This window comes from Sus scrofa, chromosome 13 (assembly GCF_000003025.6).
Source record: "Sus scrofa isolate TJ Tabasco breed Duroc chromosome 13, Sscrofa11.1, whole genome shotgun sequence".
In the NCBI taxonomy this organism is placed as follows: Eukaryota; Metazoa; Chordata; class Mammalia; order Artiodactyla; family Suidae; genus Sus; species Sus scrofa.
The window spans coordinates 40401056-40427772 of NC_010455.5; the positions used below are offsets into that span (position 1 = coordinate 40401056).

General features: G+C 46.2%; 1 protein-coding gene across 9 annotated transcripts in view; it reads right to left on the minus strand.

Annotated features, from left to right (window-relative positions):
* FAM3D (family with sequence similarity 3 member D) overlaps positions 1-26717 on the minus strand; it is an 80522-nt gene that overhangs the window by 25520 nt on the left and 28285 nt on the right. For 2 of the 9 annotated variants that reach the window (XM_005669692.3, XM_021069101.1), the window contains exon 1: positions 20736-21029. The exons of 1 other annotated variant lie outside the window; for it this stretch is intronic. The gene's annotated coding sequence lies outside the window, so the exon portion shown is untranslated. Of the gene's footprint in view, positions 1-90; positions 2820-20735; positions 21054-26717 lie in introns of those variants that run through there. 6 more of the 9 variants (XM_003483195.2, XM_013981821.2, XM_013981822.2 and 3 more) reach the window with 6 other exon arrangements.

Below are 26717 nucleotides of genomic sequence, written 5' to 3' on the forward strand. Positions count from 1 at the left end.
CCTAGCCTGACATCCCTCCTGGTCAAGTCCCCGATGACCCGCTCAGCCCTGGCAGAGCTTGCTGGCATCCTGGGTCCCCAGCCGACTCACCCTGGTGGCCAGCAGGTGCTCTGGAGCTGGAGCCCCGGACTGGCCTGCTGAAGGTGGGCAGGAGGGAGAAAGGCACCTGGGACAGGTACGCAGGGTGGGGCAGGACTTCTCTCTGTAGACACCCAAACCTCAAACAGTTTCCTTCCTCCTTGTTTCTGGGATTACCTCAACCTGTTATTCAGGTTACGAAAATGTGAGGCAAAGGAACAGGAAGAGACATCCTGCTGCCCTGCCTGCTGGTTCCACTGGCCCAGGCACAAATCTGGTGGCCCTAGGCCAGTATTTGGTCACAAGGTAGGTGGGGGGGGAAGTAGGAGATGGGGGTGAGGGTTAGGAAGTGGGAAGGCATGAATTACTGATAACTGCCCCCATTCTGACCTGACCAGAGAGCCCATTGTCCACTTTCGCTGTCCACGATCCTCTCCATGTGTCCTGCCCTTCTCTCTGGACCACTTCTGATTTCTGGCTTCAGGTCTAGCCCTGTGCATTAGCCCCAGGCATGCCTGGGTTTTCCACGCAGGCCTTAGCTTCTGCAGACCTAGCGCAACTCTGAGCACTGAGGAAATGCTTGATGTATGTTTGAAGACTGAATGAACTGGATTCCTACATAGTCCTGGAAGGTTAGGAAGATGAAACCACCAGGTAGAGAATGAAGCTAAAGTTCAGAGAGAGCAAGTGACTTGTCTAAGGCCACACAGCCTGTTGTGGATTTTATTCCTGAAGTGTTCTCTGGGTACCAGTTAGAAGGCAGTCTGGCCATGCACTGGGAATGGGGGATATGATGTCAGCAAGGTGTGCCCTGGAGTGTCTCTGGGCCTTCAGTATTGCTAGTCCCTCTATTGGAACACTATTCCTCTGTTTGCCTGGAACATTTCTACTCATCCTTCAGGTCTCAGTGTAGAAATTTTCCCTGACCCTCCAAGTCAGGGTTAAACACACCTACCTATGGTTTTGAATGGGAGACTGTCCTTCCTGGAATAGCACAGCTGTCAAAAGGCTCTGGCCAATCAGAGCACTGTGATGCCTTTGATTGGTTCAGGAGAAAGCATGTGACCCAAGCAAGGCCAATCAGAGTTCTTACTGGGATGGGCCTTTGGGAACTGGGGAGAAGGAAAGCTCTTTTCTCCTTGATGAGGCTAAGCTTGATGTCTGTAATTCTGAGGCTACTGGGATCCCTTTCTCAGCCACTGCAACACATCACCTCCTGTTGTAAACAAGTCTCACCAGAAGATACAAACATAAGGGCTGAGGAGCAGGGGAAGTGCATGTGGTCTTGGTTTTGAAAGAGTAAGGTAGCAAAAAGCATGTAATGCAAGGAAGGAGGATGGACCTGGGGATCAGACAGCCCTGGGTTTGTTACTTAACTGATTATGTGTTTCAGGGAGCACATCGCTAGGCCTTGGCTTCCTCCTTTATAAATATGGCAATGCTATCTACTGTCCTGAAAACAGTGTTGGGCAGAGAGGCCACCTGTCTGAAAGAGACTTCCTGCTTTGGCAGCATCTGCCCTATCAGCTCCTTCCTCCCGGTTGGCCCCATTCGCCCAGCTGCTTCCTGCTAGCACACCTCTGTGGCAGGATTCTTTTATGGATGTTTGCTCTTTCTGTGGAAACAAAATGCCATCACAACATTTTTTTGCCACTTGTTTGTGACATTTCTTAATAACCCTAGAGGAGATAGGATGTCAGCTTCTTTGTGTCCTGGAGCCCTCTGTACATAAAGTACCCTTCAGCTCAACCGTGACCTGTCCCAGAGTTCAGATGATAAATTGTTACTTTCAGTCCAGGGTGGGAGGGTTTGAGGAGAGCACCTTGGTAGAGATGTGAGTATTTCCCCTGCTTAAATCTGTCCCCCTGTTGATCTCAAGATAAAGGCGAAAGTATTTCATGTGGCTTCTATGGCCATTCCTGATCTGAGCCCTGACATGAGGGTGACCTCGCCAAACTTATCATGTGCTGTGCCTACTTCCAACTCTGCTCAAACCCCCACAACTGCCCTGAGTGAGGCTCTCTCCCTCTCCAGCTTTGCACACGTTCTACCAGGACTGCCTGCCCTTCCCCACCTCATCCCTGTCCTCCAGTCCTTACCCAGCAGCCCTTTGTTTTTGGAAAGATGGAACTCAGAAGCTTTTCCTAGCCCATCATAGGGCTTCAGGCTCAAAGTCACTTCCCAATCAGCCCTAGGTTGCAGGGTAAGGGGACACTGAGCTCTGTGAACATGTTCTTCATCTTTCCTGTCATGAGCTTTGGCCACAGCTCAACTTCACTCTCTGTTTACCAGGTCATTTCTAAGGGGATATGAACTTGAGGCCAGATGAAGAGCTTGGAGAAATCAGGCTGCAGTTCACACTGGCTCTAGCTTTATTTCTGCACTTTCTTTAGCTTGAGTCCCTTGGCTTTTCTAGCACCTCCTGGCAATCACATTTCCTCCTCTTTGCCCAGAGCCACACCTTAAGTCACAGGCCTAGCTGGGGGTATGGCGAGTTCAGTTTCAGATCAGTGCAACAAAGCAAATATTGCAATAAAGCAGGTCACATGAACTTTTTGGCTCCCCAGTACATGTAAATGTATTTATACTATATCATTGTCTATTAAGTGTGCATTATGTTTAAAAAATATGCAGACCTTAGTTAAAAATGCTTTATTGCTAAAATGTGAACCACCACCTGACCCTTCAGCAAATTGTAATCTTTTTTAGAACTATTTTTTTAAATTAAAGTATAGTTGATTTCCAATGTTGTGCCAATTTCTATGATATTGCAAAGTGACCCAGTCATATATATATACATATATATAATATATATATATATATATATATATATCCCTTTTCTTATAGTATCTTCCATCATGTTCTATCCTAAGAGACTGGATATAGTTTCCTGTGCTCTACAGTAGGACCTCATTGCTTGTCCATTCTAAATGTAATAGTTTGCATCTATTAACCTCAAATTCCAGGGCCATCCCACTCTCTCCCCTCTCCGCCATGGCAACCACAAGTCTGTTCTCCATGCCTGTGAGTCTGTTTCTGTTTTGTGATAGGTTCATTTGTGCCGTATTTTATTTTATTTATTTATTTATTTATTTTTGTCTTTCTGCCTTTTCTAGGGCTGCTCCCACAGCATATGGAGGTTCCCAGGCTAGGGGTTGAATTGGAGCTGTAGCTGCCAGCCTACGCCAGAGCCACAGCAACACAGGATCGAGCCGTGTCTGCAACCTACACAGATCACAGCAACACTGGATTAACCCACTGAGCAAGGGCAGGGATCGAACCCGCAACCTCATGGTTAAGGATCCAGCGTTGCCATGAGCTGTGGTGTAGGTCACAGATGCGGCTCAGATCTGGTGTGGCTGTGGCTCTGGCGAAGGCCAGCAGCAACAGCTCTGATTAGACCCCAAGCCTGGGAACCTCTATGTGCCACAGGTGCGGCCCTAAAAGGACAAAAGACAAAAAAAAAAAAAAAAAAAAAAAAAAAAACCTCTAGTTGCATCCATGTTGTTGCAAATGGCACTATTTTGTTCTCTTTAATGGCTGAGTAATATTCCAGTATGTATATGTATCACATCTTTTTCCATTCACCTGTCAGTGGACATTTAGGTTATGTCTTGGCTGTTATGACTAGTGCTGCAATGAACATAGGGGTGCATGTATATTTTTGAATGAAAGTTTCATCCAGATATATGCCCAGGAGTGGGATTGCTAGATCACATAGTAGTTCTATATTAAGGATTTTTTTTTTTTTGTCTTTCTAGGGCTGCACCCACGGCATATACAGGGTCCCAGGTTAGGGATCCAGTTGGAGCTGTGGCTGCCAGCCTATGCCACAGCCACAGCATCATAGGATCCAGGATGTGTCTGTGACCTACATCACAGCTCATGACAACGTTGGATTCTTAACTCACTGAGCGAGGTCAGGGATCAAACCTGCATCCTCATGGATGCTAGTCAGATTCATTTTTGTTGAACCACGATGGGAACTCCTATGTTGAGTTTTCTGAGGAACTTCCATACCATTTTCCATAGTGGTTGTATCAATTTACATCCCCAGTGACAGTATAAGAGGGTTCCCTTTTCTCCACACCCCCTCTAGCATTTGTTATTTGTAGACTTATTAATGATGGGCATTCTGACCAGTGTGAGGTGGCACCTGATTGTAGTTTTGATTTGCATTTCTCTAATAATCAGTGATGTTGAACATCTTTTCATGTGCTTACTGGCTGTTTATGTATCTTCTTTATAGAAATGTCTATTTGTGTCTTCTGCCCATTTTTTGATTGGGTTTTTTTTTGTGGTTGAGTTGATGAATTGTTTGTATATTTTACAGATTAAGCTCTTGTTGGTTGCATCATTTGCAAATATTTTCTCCCATTCCATAGGTTGTCTTTTTAAAATTAAATTTATTTTTTTTTTGGCATTTTAAGGCTGCACCTGTGGCATACAGAGGTTCCCACACTAGCGGTTGAATCAGAGTTGCAGTGCTGGCCTATGCCACAGCCACAGCAACGTGGGATCTGAGCTGTGTCTGCAACCTACAACACAACTCAAGGCAATGCCAGATCCTTAACCCACTGAGTGTGGCCAGGGATTGAACCTGCATCCTCATGGATCCTAACTAGGTTTGTAACCTGCTGAGCCACAATAGGAACTCCCACCTCTTCATTTAAAAAAAAATTGTTTCCTTTGCTATACGAAAGCTTGTAAGTTTGATTAGGATCCATTTGTTTATTTTTATTTTATTTCTATTGTCTGGGAAACTGACCTAAAAAAACATTTGTATGGTTGTTGTCAGAGAATGTTTTGCTTATGTTCTCTTCTAGGAGTTTGATGCTGTCTTATGTATAAGTCTTTAAGCCATTTTGAATTTATTTTTGTGCATGCTGTGAGGGTGTGTTCTAGTTTCATTGATTTACATGCAGCTGTCCAGTTTTTCCAGCACCACTTGTTGAAGAAACCACATTTTCCCCATTTTATATTCTTGCTTCCTCTGTTGAAGATCAGTTGACCGTAGGTGTCTGGGGTTATTTCTGGGTTCTCTATTCTGTTCCATTGATCCATATGTCTGTTTTTATACCTGTACCATGCTATCTTGATTACTGTGACTTTGTAATATTGTCTGAAGTCTGGGAGAGTTATGCCTCTTGCTTTTCTTCCCCTCAGGATTGTTTTGGAATTCTGGCCCTTTTATGGTTCAGATAAAATTTTGGATTATTTGTTCTAATTCTGTGAAAAATGTCATGGGTAATTTGATAGGGATTGCATTAAATCTGTACACTGCTTTGAGTAGTATGGCCATTTTAGTGATATTAATTCTTCCAACCCAGGAGCATGGGGTATCTCCATTTCTTTGAATCCTCTTTAATTTCCTTGTTTAATGTTTTATAGTTCTCAGCATATAAGTCTTTCACCTCCTTGGTCAGGTTTATTCCAAGGTATTTTATCCTATTTTATTCTATATTTGGTGTGATTTTTAAAAAAAGATATTTTAAATATTCCTTTACAATATTTCATTGTTAGTATACAGAAATGCAACTTATTTCTGAAAGTTAATATTGTATCTTGCTACTTTGCTGTATTTGTTGATCAGATTGAGTAGATTTTGTGTGGAGTCCTTAGGTTTTTCTACATAGAATATCATGTCATCTGCAGTGACAGTTCTACCTCTTCTCTTCCAATCTGGATATATTTCTTTTCTTTTCTTTTTCCATCCGATTCCTATGGCTAGGACTTCCATACTAGGACTTCAAATATTTCCACTTGAATAACACTGGTGAGAGTGGGCATCCTTGTCTTGTTCCAGATTTGAGTGGGAAAGCTTTCAGCTTTTCTCTGTTGAGTATTATATTGGCTGTGGATTTGTCATTAATGCTTTTATTATGCTGAGATATGTTCCTTCTATACCCACTTTGGTGAGTTTTCATCATGAATGGATGTTGGATTTGTTGAGTGCTCTTTTTGCACCCATTGAGATGATCATGTGCTTTTTGACTTTTGTTATTGTGGTGTATTACATCGATTGATTTCCATATATTGAACCATCTTTGTGAACTTGGGATGAATCCCATTTGGTTGTGGTGTAGGATCTTTTTTATGTATTGTTGGATTCGATTTGCTAAAATTTTGTTGAGAATTTTTGCATCCATATTCATCAAAGATATTGGCCCATAATTTGCTTTTTTGGTAGTATCTTCATCTGGTTTTGGTATTAGGGTAATGGTAGCTTCATAGAATGTCTTTGAGAGTGTTCCTTCTTCTTCAATCTTTTTGAGGAGTTTAAGAGGTATAGGTATAAGTTCTTTGTATGTTTGGTAGAATTTGCCTGTGAAGCCATCTGGTCCAGGACTTTTGCTTTTTAGGAGTTTAAATTTTTTTAAATAGCATATTAAATTACATTTCTAGTGATCAGTCTGTTCAAACTATCTCTTTCTTCTTGATTCAGTTTTGGTGGGGTGTATGTTTCTAGAAAGTTGTCCATTTCTTTTAGGTCATCAAATTCATTGGCATATAATTGTTCAGAGTATTCTCTTATGGTTTTTGTATTTCTGCAGTATCAGTTTTCTCCTTTTTTATTTTTTATTTTGTCTATTTGGGTTCTCTTTCTTTTTTTCTTGGTGAGTCTGGCCAGAAGTTTGCCAGTTTTGTTTACCCTTTCAGATAATTCGCTTTTGGTTTTATTGATTTTTTTTTTATTGTTTTAAAAATCTCTATTTCTTTTTTTCTTATTTTTTTGCTTTTTAGGGCTGCACTTGCAGCATATGCAGGTTCCCAGGCTAGGGGTCGAATCAGAGATGTAGTTGCTGGCTTATACCACAGCCACAGCAATGCAGGATCCAAGCAATGCTTGCGACCTATACCACAGGTCATGGCAAGCCAGATCCTTAACCCACTGAGAGGCCAGGGATCGAACCCACAACCTCATTGTTCCTAGTCGGATTCGTTTCCACTGTGCCATGATGAGAACTCCAAAATACCTTTTTCTTTATTCCTTCCCTAACATTAGGTTTATTATAATTTATTATTTCCTTCCTTCTGCTGATTTTAGGTTTTTTTGTTCTTTTTTTTTTTTGTCTTTTTGTCTTTTCTAGGGCCGTGCCCATGGCATATGGACATTCCCAGGCTAGGGGTCTAATAGGAGCTACAGCTGCCAGCTTACACCAGAGCCACAGCAACTCGGGATCCAGGCCACGTCTGCAACCTACACCACAGCTCACGGCAACACTGGATCCTTAACCCACTGAACGAGGCCAGGGATCGAACCCGCAACCGCATGGTTCCTAGTCAGATTTGTTTCCGCTGAGCCACAGTGGGAACTCCTGTTCGTCTTTTTTTAATTCTTTTAGGTGGTAGGTTAGGTTGTTTGAGATTATTTTTGTTTTTGAGGAAGGCCTGTATCACTACAAATGTCCTTCTAAGAACTGCTTTTGTGGCATCCCATAGATTTTGAATGGTTGTGTTTTCATTGTCATTTGTCTCAAGGCATTTTTTTTTCATTTTTTTAAATTACTCAAATGAGTTTATCACATCTGTAGTTGTATAATGATCATAACAATCTGATTTCACAGGATTTCCATCTCACAGCCCAAGCACATCCCCCCACCCCCCAAACTGTCTCCTCCGGAGACTGTAAGTTTTTCAATGTCTGTGAGTCAGCATCTGTTCTGCAAAGAAGTTCCATCTGTCCTTTTTTCAGATTCCACATGTCAGTGAAAGCATTTGATGTTGGTGTCTCATTGTATGGCTGACTTCACTTAGTATGATAGTTTCTAGGTCCATCCATGTTGCTAAAAATGCTGGTATTTCATTCTTTTTGATGGCTGAGTAATATTCCACTGTGTATATGTACCACATCTTCTTGATCCACTCCTCTGTCGATGGACATTTAGGTTGTTTCCATGTCTTGGCTATTGTAAATAGTGCTGCAATGAACATCGGAGTACATGTGTCTTTGCGAGTAGTGGTTTTCTCTGGATAGATGCCCAGGAGTGGGATTGCTGGATCAAATGGTAGTTCTATGTTTAGTTTTCTGAGGAATCTCCATCCTGTTTTCCACAGTGGTTGCACCAACTGACAATCCCACCAACAGTGTACTGGGGTCCTTTTTCTCCACACCCTCTCTAGCACTTCTTGTTTGTAGACTTTTGGATGATGGCCATTCTGGCTGGTGTAAGGTGGTACCTCATAGTGGTTTTGATTTGCATTTCTCTAATAATGAGTGACGCTGAACATCTTTTCATGTGTTCAAGGTATTTTTTAATTTCCTTTTTGTTTTCCTTGTTGACTCATTGTTTTTTTAAATTTAATTTTATTTTGGGAGTTCCTGTCATGGCTCAGTGGTTAACAAATCTGACTAGGAACCATGAGGTTTCAGGTTCAATCCCTGGCATCACTCAGTGGGTTAGGGATCCGACATTGCCATGAGCTGTGGTGTAGGTCACAGATGCAGCTCGGATCCTGAGTTGCTGTGGCTGTGGCGTAGGCCAGGGGCTACAGCTCCGATTAGACCCCTAGCCAGGGAACCTCCATATGCTGCGGGTGCGGCCATAGAAGAGATAAAAAACAAACAAACAAAAACAAACCACAAAAAACCCCCCCCAAACATCAATAAATTTAATTTTAATTTAATTTAATTAATTAGCTTATTGATTTTGCTTTTTGGGCTGCACCTGTGGCATATGGAGGTTCCTGTGCTAGGGATCGAATCAGAGGTGCAGCTGCCAGCCTATGCCATAGCCACAGCAACATGGGATCCGAGCCTTGTCTGCGACCTACACCACAGCTCACAGCAATGTCAGATCTTTAACCCACTGAGTGATGTCAGGGATTGAACCGGCAAACTCATGGTTCCTAGTCAGATTCATTTCTGCTGCACCACGATGGGAACTCCCTGTTGGTTTTTTTTCAGTAGCATGTTACTCACTCTCCATGTGGTTGTGTTTTTCTCTTTTTTTTTTTTCCTGTGGCTGATTTCTAGTTTCACGCCATTGTGGTCAGAGAAGATGTTTGAAATAATTTCTATATTCTTAGATTTATTGAGGTCAATCCTAGACAGTGTTCCCTGTGCCCTTGAAAAGAATGTGTATTCTATTTTTTATTAAAATGTCCTGAAAATATCAATTAAATCTAACGTAATTAGATTTAAAAACATCAAAAATCACTGATCACAGGTCAACAAAGTAAATCTAATCATGATGCCTAAGTTTCAAATATTGCAAATGTCCAAAATGTGACACAGAGACAGGAAGTGAGTAAATGCTGTTGGAAAAATGGCACTGAAAGACTTGACAAAGTGTTGCCACAAACCTTCAATTTGTAAAAAATACAGTATTTGCAAAATGCAATTAGGCAAAGCACAATGAAATCAGACATGTTTGTACGGCTCAAATTCCATATCCTTAGTGTCCACAAAGCAAGAAAAACCAATTTAGATACTGCTGGGAGAAGAAATGGCAAACCCATGGCATGTATGCTGCCTCTTGGTCCTCTTGTGCCCATGGCAGACATTGACAACCCATCATGGTCATGGCCTCAGTACCATTTCAATCTAGCACTTTAGGTAGAAGCAATCTATCCCACTCCTATCCTACAGGTGTTCTGAAGTAGAAAATAGCAGACACTCACCATTTTAGGACATACTCTTAGTGTTCTACCGCAGAACCTGTGTCACCCCACCTGAGGGCTTTCTCTTGGCCCATCTGGGGACAGGTTGGAAGAGGCAGGGAATTAATGCTCCTGAAAGAGTCTTTAGCTGGTATGGCTGAGAATTTGAGGATAACGCTTTAGCTTTCTCATATCCACACAGGTGACTGAATTATGTCCCCTGAAAATTCGCATGAGGTACTAACCCCCTAGCAGTATCTGAGAATATGACCTTATTTGGAAATGGAATTTGGTTTAAATGAGGTCAGTAGGGTGGGGCCCAATCCAATATGACTGGTGTCCTTCTTAAAAGGGGACTTCGGGACACAGAGACACACAGAGAATGCCACAGGAAGACAGGAGTTATGCTGTCACAAGCCATGGAACTACCGGATTAGTAGAGAGGCTTCCTCCTCCTTCCCCAGCATCTTCCCAGATGCCTGGCCCTGCTGTCACCTTGATCTCAGACATCCAGCCTAGAACTGGAGAGAAGGCATTCCTGTGGTTTATGCCGCCCAGCCTGCTTGATTACAGTTGCTGGAACTGACTGACATGGCAGGTCTGCTCTGAGGGGTGTTCTGCTCTGTTGCCCAGACTCCAGCATGGGGATCAGGCCTCAGTTGCCCACAGTAATCTGCTGGATATGACACCCTCTATAGAGCCCTTCCCTTCCCTGTCTCACTTCCCCATCTGGCTCACATCCCAAAGAAGCTACTTTCTCTAGTCTCTTTTTCTTAGGGTCTGCCTCTGTGGAAACCAACTCAAAACAGCATCAAACTGACCTGTCCTTCCTTCCTGTCTCTTGGGTTTTATGTTCCTGGGCCCATGTCTTCCTATAGCATCACCCTTCTCCCCACTTCTGACCACGGGCTCCCCGAAGAACTAGCTGGCCTGTGGATGGTGGGGTGACAGTGGGGTGGGGTCTTTGACTCTCCTGCCAGGCCCCTCTGGGTCTTCCCACCTGGGAAACCCCCTCACCTTCACTGGGGGCGACAACCTGTGTGATTCCACCCCCAGTAGGGCAAGCCCTCATCCAGCCACCTCCACCTCTTCCTGGGAGATTCTTTTCCCACTTTTCTCCTTTCTCCAGTCCCCGGGGATCCCCTCTGTGCACATCTATCAGGAGAAGATCAGACTGTTTTATGGGTGATCTCTTGAGTAAAGCTTGTTTTAGCAATTAATGAAAAATAATAAATTCTCCATAAAATGATAAAAAGAGTTACCATTTGTCAAGTGCTCACCACGCACCTGGATTTGGGGGAAGACTTCGCACATCTGTCCTGCCAAATCCCCATAGCAACCCTGTGAGTTGGGTACACTGTTATCTCCCCTTTCTGGAGGAGGAAGCTGAGGCTTGAAGAGGATGAGGAACATGCTGGGATTCATAGCCTGACAGCAAATTGCAGAGGGTGAAAACACTGGGTGACCCGTCCTCTGGCATCCTCATGAGGAAAAGTGGCGGACACGAGGGAGTTCTGTGTGTGTAGGAATAAGACTTGCCTCTGAAAAAGTAGGCATTTTAATTTAAATTCAAAGGATGATTCCACCCTAAGAAAATGTCCTGGAGCCAGGGACCATGATTAAGTGCCACTGAGGGCTCCAGTTTCCTTCCTTTAGGCAAATGAATGTTAGGCGAAGCCATGGCAGATATGATGATCAGTGCAGCGCCTTTGTGATGCCTGCCCATGCCACCTCTGGAGAAGCAGGCACTACCCTCGTTCTGGCTGAGGACAGAAGAGGCCCAGACTCTTCCCCACCTTTCAAGAGGGGCATGCCCAATTTATCTTCCCCACCCTGGGGGCTTCTCAGTGTGCAGTGGAGGTTTGGGCATCAGCGTGTAGGAATCAGGGGAAGCATAATGGGTGTGGCCAAAGATGCCCCCCTCCACCCCCCCGACAAGCCTGAGACATCACACCATCAAGGGCTGAGCAGGTCTGAGCCCATCAGGGGTTAACTGGGGACCTCTGTGACATCTTTTTAAAACAATTCAACTCAATTATTCATCCTACAATATTTCCTGAGACTCTCCTCTGTGCCATCACTCTGCAGAGAATGAGGGGGCTGGGGTAGAGCAGAGAACCAACAAGCTTCTTCCCTGTGAGAGACACAAGTGTAAGGGGGAAGGGACAAGTCTATGGATGCTACGGTGCAGTGGGACATATGTGCTGGTGGAGAATACTTTGGTAGGGCCTCCTGGCTTGGGGGGATGTTAGAGAAGACTTCTGGAGGAAGTGACATTTAGGCAGGTGAAGTTCTCCTGGACAGTGGCCCAGGCAGAGGGAACAGCATGTGCAGAGGCTCAGAGGAGAGGCAGAACATCATACTCTGATGGTAGAGACCAAAGTGAGGGTGGAATCTAATGAACTGAATCATTAGGGCCCTAAGGACTGGGGTAATGACCTTGGGCTTTGTTCTGAGGGCAGTGAGGTGGGCACAGGGCCAGTGATGGAACCTCTGTTGAATTTGAAGGAGATAGCACTTCCCTGAGCCCTGGCTCCTGGTCCTTCCTCCAAGAATCCTTCCATTAAGGCGCCTTATCATGCTTCATGGTCAGCCTGGATTTTGGGGGCTGGTTACCCGTCAGGGGCCCTTGAATGCCATCTTCATCCACATAGCCAAGGCACATAATAGGTATGCACCGAGTGTTGTCAGAAGGGAGTGAGAGGCTTTCTGTTTGGGGAAGAAAACAAAGGAGGGGAAAAAAAGGGTTGCTCCCTCCAACTAAAGGGTTCCTTCTGTATTACTCCACACTCGACGTTTTCCCCTCAAGTTGAACTCTGGAGGAGTTAGGCTGCGGAATATAACTAGCATCTTTGGAAAATTCCAACCCAGGCCGTTTTCCTCATCATCCCTGGAAATTCTGCGGACTAACTCTCCTCACCAAAGATGTGGTGTGGGGTGGGGGAAGCATTTGTTCTTCCCAGGCTTCTTTCTGTTCTGCCCGTGTGGGAAGGGGTTCACTGCAAGGGATGAATTCTGCATGCATGGCTGCGGGGGTGGAAACACTACAGGAGTGACAGGGCTGCAGGGAGACAGACTCAGGAAGAAAGAGATAAGACTGATGTAGAGACACAAATAAGACGAAAAAGATGCAGAGACACCGAGACTGAATGTGATCGACATACTGACAGACAATTGTACTCACACTGGCTTGCATGGAAAAGCACAAGCACACAAGTGTGCAAACACACACACACACACACACACACACACACACACGAGGGGGCATTGCTAAGAACCTCCTAGAACCCGCAGCTGTGTGTAACCCTGCTTGGACCCAACTACTCCTACCCTGAGTTTCCATTCACTCTTTCAGTCTGTCCTGAACACCGATCATTGTGGCCCAGGCCTGTGCGAGGTCACCACAGTAACCAAAGGCTGCCTTTCATTCTCTTAAATGGTCCTTCTCGTAAACTCCCAGTATTTACAGGCAATTATTGATCATGCCACCAATACAAAGGGAGATAAACAGAGAATAAATCCATAAACAATAAGGCAGTTCGCTCAAACAATTTGTACCAGTGGCATTTATCTCAGAGGGAAATAAAGCCATTGCTTCTATTATGTCCTGCTTTATTTATTGGTGTTAATGGTTTTCTCCAGCTCTGCCCAATGGGAGAATTACTGGGCCATGCAGAGCCGTGCAGCTAGAGAAGCTATGAAGAGGCGCACAATTCTGAGGGCTTTTACTCCGGGGTGTTTCCTGGAATAAGGCAAACACACATACATGCCAGAGATTGCTATTTTAACTAATTTAATCCTGCAGCAGCTCAATGAGGGATTTGGGGAAACAGAGGCCAGAGAGGTCAGGTATTACAGCTGGTAAGAGTGGGAGGAAATGATCCAAGACAAACACAGGCAGAAATGAACGCAGAAGCCCGCTCTCTTAACTGCCTTGTCCTGTTCCTCTGGACCAGGGCTTGGGAGTTTTTGGTAAAGCACTAGCAAGGAAATACTCGGAGTTTTGCGGGGCCCCAAATTCCTTCTCAGTCACGACTGTCCAACTCTGCCGTTGTAGCAGGAAAGCATGTACAGTATGTCAATGAATGAATGAATGACCGTGGCTGTGTTCTAATAGAACTTAATTTATAAAAACAGGTGGGGGGCTGGATTTGGCCCGGGGCTGTGACTGGCTAACCCCATCCACAGCTGTTGCCCCTCAGTGCTGCTGCGCTCTCACCTGAGCCTCAGCCAGCCTGGGTTTGGCTCTGCCCTGGTGGTGGAGAAGCAAGGCTTTCTGTGGGATAAAAGGGTGTCCAAGATCCTGTCTGTCCTCCATCCCTGCTGGCCTCTGCCTTCCTCAGGGCTCAGCTGCCTGTCCTCAGTCCCCATGTGGCTTTTTAGAGGGAGGACTTTCCTATCATTGACCTGACTGGCTTATCACCTGAAGGAGCCTCGCTCAGTGCCTGGCACCCAATAAAGCCCCAGGAAATGGTGGCTGTAGCCATAATTGCACCTCCAGGTTTGCAGAGGCCTCCTTTGACCTGGGCATTGTGTGACTGTGAAACATGGGGGCTAAGACTGGGGGCTTTGGAGTCGCCTCGGGTTCTGTGATGGGACTGTAGACACAACCCTCTGTCTGCTTCAGTCTCTTTGTCTGTCTGTGGCCAACACAATCCCTACTTCAGTGAAGATGAGGTGCAAGAATGCACCCAAAGTATGCAGCAGGGAGGGAGCGCTCTGTGACAATAGTTAATCAACAGGCCCCTTGCCCTCTCCCTTCAGGATGCCTCCCTGTGCTCTCCACCTCCCCTCCCCAGGAGACAGAAATCCTTCCAGGATGGGAGAAAAGTGTGCTCTGAATGGGGAATGGGTTCTTCCAGGGCCTGAGAGAGCAGCTGGAGAAAGGAGGAGATCATCCAGCTAAATGTGCAGGCTCTTCCCCTCCCCTCCAGTGGCTGAGGGGATGGGGTGACCTCAGACTGCTGGGCCTCCTTGTGTACATTAGGAGGCCAGTTTCTGCCACTAGAGTTTTTCTTTGCTGAGAGCCTGGCTGTGCATCACCAGAGAGGACTAAGTGGGTCAGGGTGGGGCTGCCCGGAGTTTCTGGGTTCATCCTCTGAGCCATGGCAGGCCTGCTATTGGCCTTTCTGAATCAATTTGGCAGGTGGAACAAAAGGAAATTCACCTCAGACCCAGTGGGTAATTCTCTTCCTTTCCATCAGAGGCAGCCAGCTTGGCCTCTTTGATTAGATGGTGGCCTCCACAGTGACATCAATGGGATCTTGGGAAGGCGCTGGGAGCTAAGTCTTACCTAGGGAGGGGTGGGGTCCAGAGAAGGAGAAAGAGTTCTAATAATAATAATATTAACGATTCTATTAAGTATTATTATTAGTCTACCAGTTTTGAGCCTTTCTGTTTCAACTACACAACAATCTTGTGGAGCAGATTTTCTCTGAACTTCAGGAGGAAACTGGGCCGAGAGAGATGAAGTGGATCGCCCAAGGTGACACAAGTAGAATGGCATGTGATATTGCCTCATTACCTTAGTATCTAATCAAATTAAGGAAGGATGGATGGAGCTAGGATGGAGTGGCTATCTGTTGCTTTGGCCATCTGTGCAGCATCCATTCTCTCTTCTGGTGACCACCTTCGGGATCCCCATCCTCCCCATGTCACCTCCATGCAGTTGGGTGGGGCTGGCTGCATTCTCTGGCTCCAGGCCTGGCTATACGGCCCAGGTATAGCTAATGAGGGTGCTCCGTCTCTTGGTCACAGAGGTAGGATCAGAAATAAAAAGTGGTGCAGTCACTTTGGAAAACAGTCTAGCAGTTTCTCAAACAATTAAACATAGTTCCTTTTTTGGCTACACCTATGGCATGTGGAAGTTCCCCAGGCCATGGGCCACATAGCAGTAATGATGCTAAATCCTTAACTAGTACCATTGGACCCAGCAATTCCCATTTTAGACATATGCTCAAGAGAAATAAAACATACATCCACAGAGAAACTGGAATATAACTATCAGCATTATTTATAGTAGTCAAAGATGGAAACAACCCAAACGACCATAATGGCAAATGGATAAAAAAAGTGTGGTATACCTATACAATGGAATATTATTCATCAATAAAAAAGAATGAAGTACTGGCACTGGCTACAAGAGGGATGAACCTTGAAAACATCTTGGGAAGTGAAAGAAGCCAGTCACAAAAGTCCACATATTATACAACTTTCCATTCACGTGAAAGTCCAGGATAGGGAACTCTATAGAGACAGGAAATAGATTCTGGGTTGTTTGGGGCTTGGGTGGGGTGGGTGGAAGGGTGGATACTGGGGGTATGGAGGGCGACAGCTAAAAGACAATGAAATGAGGTAATGAAAATCTTCTAAAATTAATCGTAGTGAGTAACCGCTCCACATACCTGTGAATATACCAAACCCCACTATATTGTGCACTTTAATTGGGAAATTGAATAGCTATGTAAATATCGCAATAAAGCCATTTTTTTTAAGGAAAAAAAAAAAGAAAAAGAAATGAGCAGGTAACCCAAGCTGGAAGATGAGAGCTTTCCTGGGGCTTTTTATGGACTTGTCAGGAAAAAGGAGCTGCCTTTCTATTATGGTTGCTGAGATGGGATGACTTAGATCTGGAGATGTTGATGGGTATCTTTGCCACCATGTGAGGAGATGCTGCTGAGAAGAAAGCCACATGGAGGAAACAATCCCAGAGATAGAGATGGAGTCTTGGGGAAGTCACCTGAGTCCCTGGATCAAGCCTTGGTTGAAGTCAGAATTACATCTGGACTTTTCCATTATGTGAGCTGATATAGGTCATTTATTTAAAAAATTTTTTTTGGATGCACCCATGGCATGTACAAGTTTCCAGGCCAGGGGTGGAGCCAGTGACCAGAGCTGCTGTAGTCACAATGCCAGATCCTTAACCCACTGTGCCATAAGGGAACTCCAGGTCCTTTATTCGTTAGACAAAACCTAAGTGGTTTCTGTCACTTGTACTGGAATAGTACTTACTACCCGACACATATTTCAAACCTTGCATCTGTGAGAAAGACTCAAATTCCCATCCCACCTTATCCCTCATGAAGTTTGGACACCTCAGCCCCTGCAGAGGCCTAAAAGTTCAGGCCATTGCTTGGCTTTTTCTCATTGGTCTCCTGATGACTTTCCTACCAGAAGCCATGCCGTTTCTGACATTTTCCCCAGAATATTCCCCTAAAACAGAACCAACTGTGTCTGTAGCATGATCCGAGTGCCCAGCACTGTATCTGCTCCCAGCCTCTCCCTCGCTCTCCTGTTGATTCCCAGTGCCCCCACCCCCACCTTCAGTTTTCTCCACCAGGGCTGCCCTCGCCTCTCCCCTGGGGGTCTTGCACTCTGTGGAGTGCTGCCTCCTTTGTGAAGTCTCCCTGCTGTGGCCTGTGTAGCTCTCTGTTCAGTGTATGTGTGTGGGAGGGACGTGGGAACAGGGGCAGTGGCGTGAATGGAACCTGGAGCTGGACTGCCCAGGCACAAAGCCTTTCTCTAACATCTTGGCCAGGTCAACTCACCTCCCTAGGCCTCAGTTCTTCATCTGTCAAATGGGGATATTAAGACCTACCATGCAGAGTTGTCATATTTAAATGAGAACATCCATGTAAATCACAGAACAGCATTCCAGACACACAGTCAAGGCTCCAGAGGGGAAGCCTATGCTGATGACTGTTGTGGGTACTGATCACACAGAACTTGTACACATCTCTCTCACCGTGCCTCACCTGCATGCTCTGCTCGTCATCTCTTCACTATTTCGGCTGACAGACTCTGAGCTCCTGAGATAGCGCCTGATCATTTCTAGATGCCCAGCATCTTGTGGAGCACCCGGCACATGGTAGTGCTCCATTCTGATGGCAGCTCCACCCTGTATTCCTCACCTACTAGATGCCAGGCATCCTGAGAGGTGCTCTGCATCATCTTTCTCAAAATTCACATTAGTCGAACCTGCAAGGAAGTTAGGAATGTCCCCATTTTTTCTGAGATAAGGGAATCTTAAGAGAGGCATTGTGCCCAGGGTAATAGCTGGAAAAGAAGCGAGCTGGGATTCAGATTCCAAAGGCAGCACCCTTCTCAGGACTTTTGCATCTTTACCTCCCTGGGCCATGCCCCCGGGGAGCAAACCGTAGTAGCATTTCCACCCCTACTTCCCGGAGCCTCCCAAAGCAAGCAAAGGGTACCACCCACAGGAAGTGTCTGCCTTTTTCCAGGGGGGCTGTCCAGGGGACTCCAGGCTGGCTGGAGCCCCCTCACAGAGGCTAGCTACTGCCCACTGGAAGCCTTGCCAGGCTTGCCAATATTAGACAGGCTGGTGTCATCTGAGGAGGAGCAGCTAACCAGCCCAAGGACAGGGTGGCCAACCCAGGCTTCAAGCATCCCCAACCCAGCATGTCCCCCTTGGTTCTGCAGTCTCCCCAACTCCCAGTGGAGGTGCTGGGCCTGCACAGAACCAGGCAGCTGAGCTCAGAAAAAGAGGTGTCAACAATGACCATAAGACAGAAACTTGGATGGCAGCTGCTTCTCCCAGATGAGGCCAGCATGGCTAATATCAGACAGACAGAAAGACTAGAGCAAACACTGGACAAAGCCCTACTGCCCTCACAACCATGCTTGGTTTGGGTGTGAGCACTTTGCTGACCTCACCTCTCCCCATGAGCTCCTACGGTCTACTCCTTCCCTTAGACTCTGCTGTGTACCAAACGCTCCCCTCCCTTCCATGCCTACCCCGAGAGCCCTCAGTGGCAATTTTAATCTCAGAGAAGTCTGTTCTGATTCCTGGGCTAGTTCCTTTATGTCACAGGTCAAAACTATTTTCAGAATACAGACCGATGGCCAAAAAGCACATGAAGAGATGTTCAACATCACTAATTATTAGAGAAGTGCAAATCACAACTACAATGAGGTACCACCTCACACCAGTTAGAATGGCCATCATCCAAAATTCTCCAAACAATAAATGCTGGAGAAGATGTGGATTCCCTCCTACACTGCTGGTGGGAATGCAGATTGCGGAAACCACTCTGGGGAGCAGAATGGAGGTCCCTTAAAAAACTAAATATAGAACTACCATATGATTCAGTAATCCTCCTCCTGGGCATACCCAGAGAAAACCACAATTCAAAAAGATACATACACTCTGGGAGTTCCCTTCATGGCTCAGTGGTTAACAAACCTGACTAGGATTCATGAGGATGTGGGTTTGATCCCTGGCCTTGCTTAGTGGGTTAAGAATCCGCTGTTGCTGTGATCTGTGGTCGGATCCCGTGTCACTGTGGCTGTGGTGTAGGCAAGTGGCTGTAGCTCCAATTCGACCCCTAGCCCGGGAACCTCCAGATGCCACAGGTGCGGCCCTAAAAAAAGCCAAAAAAAAGAGACACCCTAAAATTCATTGCAGTACTATTTACAAAGGTCAAGACATAGAGACAATGTCCATCAACAGAGGAATGGATAAAGAAAATATGATACATATATGCAATGGAATATTACCCAACCATAAAAAAGAACAAAATAATGCCATTTGCAGCAACATGGACAGACTTAGAGATTATCATACTAAGTGAAGTAAGTCAGACAAAGAAACATCATATGAAATCACTAATACGTGCAATTAAGAAAAATGATACAAAAAACATATTCACAAAATAGAACAGACTCAAAGATTTCAAAACCAAAGGGGAAATGCTGGAGGGAGGGATAAATTGGGAGGTTGGGATTGGCATGTATACACTACTATATACAAAATCTTTAAGTAGCAAGGGCCTACTGTATTGGACAGGGAAATTTACTGAATATTCTGTGATAGCGTATATGGGAAAATAATCTGGAAAAGAATGGGTATATGTATATTTATAACTGATTCACTTTGCTGTACACCTGAAACTAATACAACATTGTAAGTCAACTACACAACAATAAAATTAAAACTGTTTTGCAATGACTATCTGTTCAAGTTCTCTTTTACTTTCTAGCTAGAATCCTGTTTTGCTATCTTGTTAATCATTATATCCTGGTATGAGACATGCAGTAGGTGCTCAGTGGATGCTCATTGAATGAGTCATCTGGGAGGACATTCCTGCACCAGCTGTCTTCCAGCCATGGACTCACAATGCATCATTGAGGCTGCATAGAGGTGGGGAGCACAAATTTTGCAGCCGTACTACCTGGGTGAGCTATTTAATCTCTCAGGGCCTCTGTTCCCCATCTGCAACATGGGAGTACTGACAGCGCCTTCTTCACAGAGGGCATAGGAAGAGTAAATGTGTTATTGCATAGAGAGTCTGGCTAAGCACATAGGAGGTGCTATTTTAGGCTTTAGTGATCATTATCCTAGATGTCTGGACAATGAGAACTGCAGGGAAAAATCGGGGAGATCCAGACTGTCACTCCCATTTTATGGATGAGAAAATTGAGGCTTAGCAAAAGGAAGGGACTAGGCTGCCATTATACAGCCAGAAACTCTCAAGGCCATGCGCCTTTTTTGTAACTTTTCAGGTGATTACTTTAAGAGAAAAATGAGAGTTGGGGCAAAGAACAACACTCCTTCCTACTTCACTCATCCTTCAAGTATTTGTGTGACTCCTAGCTGATGCTCAAGTGTGTTTTCTTGAATGAATAGTTGAGGGAATGAGGAATGAATGTCAAGGGGCCCTTGTGGTTAAGGAAAAACATCCCTCTGTGTGGGTTATGAACTCCCCGGCTTGCATGCCGCACAACTCATTCTTGTGCCCAAGCCAGATGTAACTAATCTGTCCCGACATACCTTTACACTTGAGCCTGAACACAGCCCCAGAAGCCTCATCATGGCCCACTGTTCATGGAGCCCACTTGGCCCTTCAGGTGAAATCTATTACTTTCCTGTGTCTGATCTCAGAAGTCTCTTAGATTATGCAGTTTCCTTCTTCCCCGCCATTCATGCCTCCCTCTCAGGCTCATTCTTTATTTCCTACCCACCACACCTTCATGTTTCTTTCTCTCAATAATGTAGACCCAGAGGTCTAGCCCTTTCCATTCTGGAAGAAACATACCTGAGGGGTCAGGGCTCCCACTTCCCTGCTTCAGCGGAGAAGGCAAGAGGCCCAGCTGGTGCCTTGGGGTCCTGAACCCGCCAACCACCACCCTGGACCAGCTGCTAAGACAGTCCAGCCTTGGGTTCTCGACAGGGTTAGGGCCTCTCCGGCAGGTCCTCTAGATGTGGCAGGCCTGGAGGGAGGAACAGAGTAGCTCTCTGCCACCTCAGGTGGCCCAGCTCCTCCTGGCCCTGCCCAGGCTCTGCCCTCCTAGGAAGAGGCCTTCCATAAACACTCCTTGCCCTGTTAAACAATCTCACCAGGAAGGAGGAAGTTGATATAAGGGCTCGGTGGGAGGAAATGAGTCTAAACTCTTGTGTGGGTCGGGAGTGTCTTTGCTATGGAGACATTCGTGGCCTTGGCAGGGGAGACTGGGGTCACCATGTGAGCAACTTAGGAGTGAAGGACCGAAACTGCTGCCCGAAAAAGCAAAACAAAACACAATGGAACCATACTCCCTCAAACAAACCACCCCAATAAGAAACCCCCTCCCCCAGCAGGGATAGTAAATGGGTTAGGGGAGGTGCTCTCATCTGTTCTGGGGCTCTGGGACAGGGTAGGGCTGCAGGAGGAAGCTGGGAGGAGGTGAGCCTTGCAGGATGGCGGGACACAGCCAGGTGGTGGGTGGGGGTGGGAACCACTGAGAAGGAGGGGTCAAAGGCTGCTAGAAGACAGTGAGCCCAGCTAATGGAAAAGGGGTCCCCTTGATCATAAGTAAGGAAATGGGGGGAGGAATTAAAATCATCGTAAGTCAGGGGAAAACATTCTGGATTGGGGGGGCCCATCAAGGGTTAGGGTTAGGGAGAGACAGGGAGGGAGGAGAATGGTGGTGGGGAGCATGCCAACAGGTGGGGTTTCAGTGCAGCAGCTAAAGCAGTTTTTCTCTCTCTCTCTGAGGAATCAAGGTGCATTTAGAGGGGCTCTGTGTCCCCCACCCCCAAGCCAGCATGGCTTTGTCATGATTCTCATTCCTGAGGGCTTTTCCCCTTAGCAAGAGCTCTTTCCCAGGAGTCACCCCTGGGGGTTTCCTCACTTGTCTGCTGCCTAAAGATCATGCTGTCCTGGGTTTTTTCCCCTACCTTGACTGCTTCCAAAATAGGACACGCAGCCTCCTTGAAATGAACATCTAGGGACATGAGGTCAAATAGCTGGTGAGAAATAAAGGCGAGTGACGGCCCCGCAGCTGGTGTGAGAGAAGAGCAAGGACAGTCCCTATCGTGTGATGTGGCCAATAGGCCGGTGTCCAAAGAGGGCCTCCTGGGGGCACATCCCTGGAGCAGGCCCTGCTTTCCTGTGTCCTGACTGGTTTGAGTCCAGTCTGGGTTCTCCTCCCCTCCCTTCCCCTCCCCTCCCCTGCCTGGTCATTCAGACCTGACCTCCTGTTCACCTCCTTAGGGAGGCCCTCTGTCCTTGCTCCACAAAATAAAAAAGCAAGTCACTGAATTAAAATCATCGTAAGTTCTATGAAGCTCCCCGAGAGAGCCAAAATAGGAGAACTTTTGGAGGTCAGGAAAGGCCTCTCTGAGTGGCTTTTTTTCTTTTTTCTTTTCTTCTTCTTCTTCTTTTTTTTTTTTTTTTTTTTTTGCTTTTTAGGGCCACACCTGAGGCATATGAACATTCCTAGGCTAGGGGTCTAATCAGAGCCACAGCCCCTGGCCTACGCCACAGCCACAGCCACAGCCACACAGGATCTGAGCTGCATCTGCGACCTACACCAAAGCCCATGGCAATGCCAGATCCTCAGCCCACTGAGCAAGGCCAGGGATCAAGCCTGCATCTTCATGGACACTAGTCAGATTTGTTAACCACCGAGCCGCAACAGGAACTCCTGAATTTAATGGCTTTAAACAATGCAAATATCTTACAGGCCTCACTGGGCAAACATCCAGGTGCTGGCAGGATTTTTTTTTTTTCCTGGAGCATCTTCTAGTTCCCTTTCTCCTTCCCTCTTCTGCTCTTAAGGACCCTGTGAATACACTGGGCCCACCCAGATGCTCAGGGATAACCTCCCTCTGGTAAGGTCAACTGATTAGCAACCGTAATTCCACGTGCAACTTTAGTTCCCTTTTGCCAGGTAGTAAATATCACATATCCACAGGCTGCAGGTTTTAAGGCAGGAGGGTCATTATTCTACTAATTATAGGTGCAATCCTATTTTGTTTTCTTTACCATACTTAAAACAGCCTGAAAAGATATTTCCTGAATATCCTTGTCAACCATCTCACTCTCCTGTTATTAGAACAGGTCCTGGCCCTCAGTAGGTGCTCAGTAAAAGTTTTCAGAATGAAAAATGAATAAATGAATAAGTGCCAGCTCACTTTTGTGTTGGTGTCAATACAGACAGCACTGGCCTGAGACCCGGGAGCGGTGACCCCCAACTCTAAGCTGAGCACTCTGTGCCCCTGAGCCTTCCCTCCCTCATTCTAGCTCCCAGGCAGCCTCAAGGCAGCTCTGGGAGGAAGGGAAGGCACCGGGCAGTCTCCATGGGGGCTTCATATCTTGGAGAAGCAAACTATTGCTGTGAAGTCATCCCCAGTTTTCCTTCCAAGGGCATCCAAGGGGACACCCTCCCCAGTGTTCACTCAGCGAGAAACCAGCTGGGGCTTGGCTTTGGTGCTGCTTTCTGTGTGTGCCAGGGGGTTCCTGCTGCCTGCCCACCCACCCTTCAGGGTGGAGAACGTGGGCTCTGGCCCCAACCGGCCTGGATGTTTCCTGACTGCTGTGGCCCTGCTGGGCCGCTTTGGGAGGGCCCTCCCCTTTTCAAGGCTCAGTTTCCTCTTCTGTGGATAATCCCTATGTCACAGGCTGGTTATGAGAATAAAATCAGATGGCATGTTTGAAGGGCCTGGCCCATGGCAGATGCTCAGGTAACTCTGTGCTTCTGTTCACCCCTTATTGGTGTAATATTGTATGTGAATCTGACCCTCCTGCCTCTCACAGGGGATAACACTGAAAGAGAGGGGGCCCGTGTCCAGTCTGGATACAGGGTTTGGCAGGAGGTCTAAAGTGCAATTACTGGTGTTTGACAGTTGATTCACTTCTGTGGGGAGTGCTGGTGCCACAGGCTGTAGAAGTGGCTGGCTGGGAGGAGGTGGGATGTCATCATCCCTTGCTGACAGCCTCCGGGTACTGGATCTGCTGCCAGCCAGCCTTATGCACTTGGGGGAGGAATTGGAGCTTAATAGCATATTCTTCTTATTTAATTATGAAAGGAACACAGCTCCATCGTGAAAACTTTGGAAGACACAGGCCAGTGTAAAGAGAAAAACATCAGGCAAGGATAACCTTCCTTAGGGATGATGTTAATATTTAGGCCTGTTTCCTCCCCCTGGTTGTGTAAGAAAAGTCTTCCCATCCATTCATTTTGTACCCTCTCTCTTCACTTGTCGCTGTAGCTGGGGCCCTGTTCATGTCACTGAAAACTCGTAGAAAGTTCTTAATGATCCTACGTTACAAAGCACTGTTTTCATTTACCCTCCTCAACGGCTGGGCTCTTGGATCATTTGTGTGTGTATGTGTGTGCAGTTGTAAATACACTGCAGTAAATTTTTTGCAGGTACACCTTGTGACCTTTGCTTATCTTTCTCTTTTCTTTTTTTAAAATAAGACCAATAATTCCAGGCTTCCTACCTCACAAAATTTTATGAGGCAAAAAGGAGAAAATGGTTATCAAGGTCCTTTCAAAACCATGGGAAAAAGAGCCATCCAAATGGAAGGCCAGATGTTGATCACTACTTCTTCAAGCACCACCTCTAGGGGGTGTGTGTGTGTGCATGCACATGCGTGAGTGGGTGCGCACATGCAGTTGTGAGTGTGGGACTAGGAATAATAGTAATAGCATCAGCACTTGTGGAGCATTTACTCTCTACCAGGTGCTCCATTTAAAGGTGCATGTGTAATCCTGAATTCATCCTAACAACAACCCTTGGAGGGTACTGTTGTTACTCATGACTTGCCCACGAGGAAACGGAGGCACAGAGAGGTTAAGTAACTTGCCTGTGGTGACACAGCAAGCAGGTAGCTGAGGATGGACCCACACAAACACACCCCCTCTGAAAGCTGCAGGCAATAATGAGGGCCCTGCATCAATGGAGCAGCACCTTCCCTGGGGCTTCTGAGCACCGAGAGGCTCCTAGCAGTTCCTGAAATGAGGTGCTTTGTAAAAATCGAGCATGGCTTGGTGTTCCTGGCAGGCAGACAAACCCATCTGAAGATTATTTCTCCAGAGCTGGGGTAGCCTCTGAATTAGAATGCTGCATTCAGAGGGAACAGCCTAGAGGGGCGGAACCCACCCTTGGCCTTGTCCGAGGCAGTGTCACTGTGTGTGCATGCATGCACATGTGTGTGTATCTAGATGTGTGTACCCATACGTGTGTGAGTGTGTTTCTTGGGGTCTCACAAGTCTATGTGTGTGTGCAGAGGGATACACAGATGTGTGTGCTTATATAGGCTGTATTTGGCCTCCTGGGTGCCCAAAGACAGAAGAGTTAGCTTACTCATGAAATAACGTCCACCACACTCATTTTTCTAGTTCCCATCTTTGAGAAGAAACTGGACCAGGACCTAGGCAGGGATTTCTTGGACCCCCTTCAGCATCAGAGTGGCAGCCTTTTCCACAGCAACCACGGGTGTTGATAACAAAAGGAAGCCAGGGGTGCGCTGCAGAGAAGGTGCGCTGCAGAGAAGGGAGAGCATTACTGCACAGAGGGGCATGACCAACAAACCACCACCAACATGCATTTTTTCTTCAGCCTCGTTAATTGACCAAATCCAATGTGGTCACTTGTGCCTTGATCCTCTATGTAATAAAGTCAGTGCCTTGGTGTGAGAGACACAGCTAACGACAGAATTCTAACAGAGTTTGAAATTTCCTTCACAAGCAGTAATAATTCATGCCTCCATTCACTTTTTTAGTGCTACTGCTGTTCCTTTGCCCAACAAAAACAAACAGTGGCAATGGAAGTCCTTCTCTCGATGCCAGGGCTGGAACTGGCAATGGGGGCAGAAGCCCTGGGATCAGAGGCCAAACTGCCCATTGTGAGCCAGCCACTTGGGGGGTGTGGAGGACAGGATGGGTTATTCAGGTCAGAAATCTGCAAAAATTGGAGATCCCATTGTGGTGCAGTGGAAATGAATCCGACTAGGAACAGTGAGGTTGCGGGTTTGATCCCTGGCGTTGCTCAGTGGGTTAAGGATCCGGCGTTGCTGTGAGCTGTGGTGTAGGTCACAGATGTGGCTTGGATCTGGAATTGCTGTGGCTGTGGCATAGGTTGGGGGCTACAGCTCTGATTTGGCCCCTAACCTGGGAACATCCATATGCCATAGGTATGGTCCTAAAAAGACAAAAAGACAAAAAAAAAAAAAAAAAAGCAAAGAAAGAAATCTGCAAAAATCAAGGTATTTGTGGGGGCTGCATCCCTTTCTGGGAGGCACCTGGGAAATTGGTTTCCTTTCCTTTTCTAGTTCCTAGAGGCCACACTCACTTCTTGGCTGGTAGCTCTTTCACCATCACATCTTCTCCTCTGACTTTCTCTTCCACCTTCTTCTTCCATTTTTAAGGACACTTGTGATTACATTGGGCCCATCTGGATAATTCAGGATCATTTCCCATTTTAAAGTCAGCTGATAAGTAACCTGACTTCCACCTGCAGCCTTACCCCGACCCTGTACCAGGCAACCTGACATAGTTATGTTTGCAGTGAGAAAGTCAATTCAAATGCTGTAAGAATTATAAAAGTCATGCCTGCTCAGGGTAAAATAATCAGAATAGTACCGAAGTAACCATTTAAATACCCACTTTTACCTACTCTTCACAATTTTTAAGTACCCTTCTAGAATTTTCTATGCATATACAAACATTTATATGTGCCTCTTTTGTTCTCTTTCCCTTTCTTTTCCTCTCTCTGTTTCTCTCTTTTGTCTGCTCTCCAAACAGCCAGC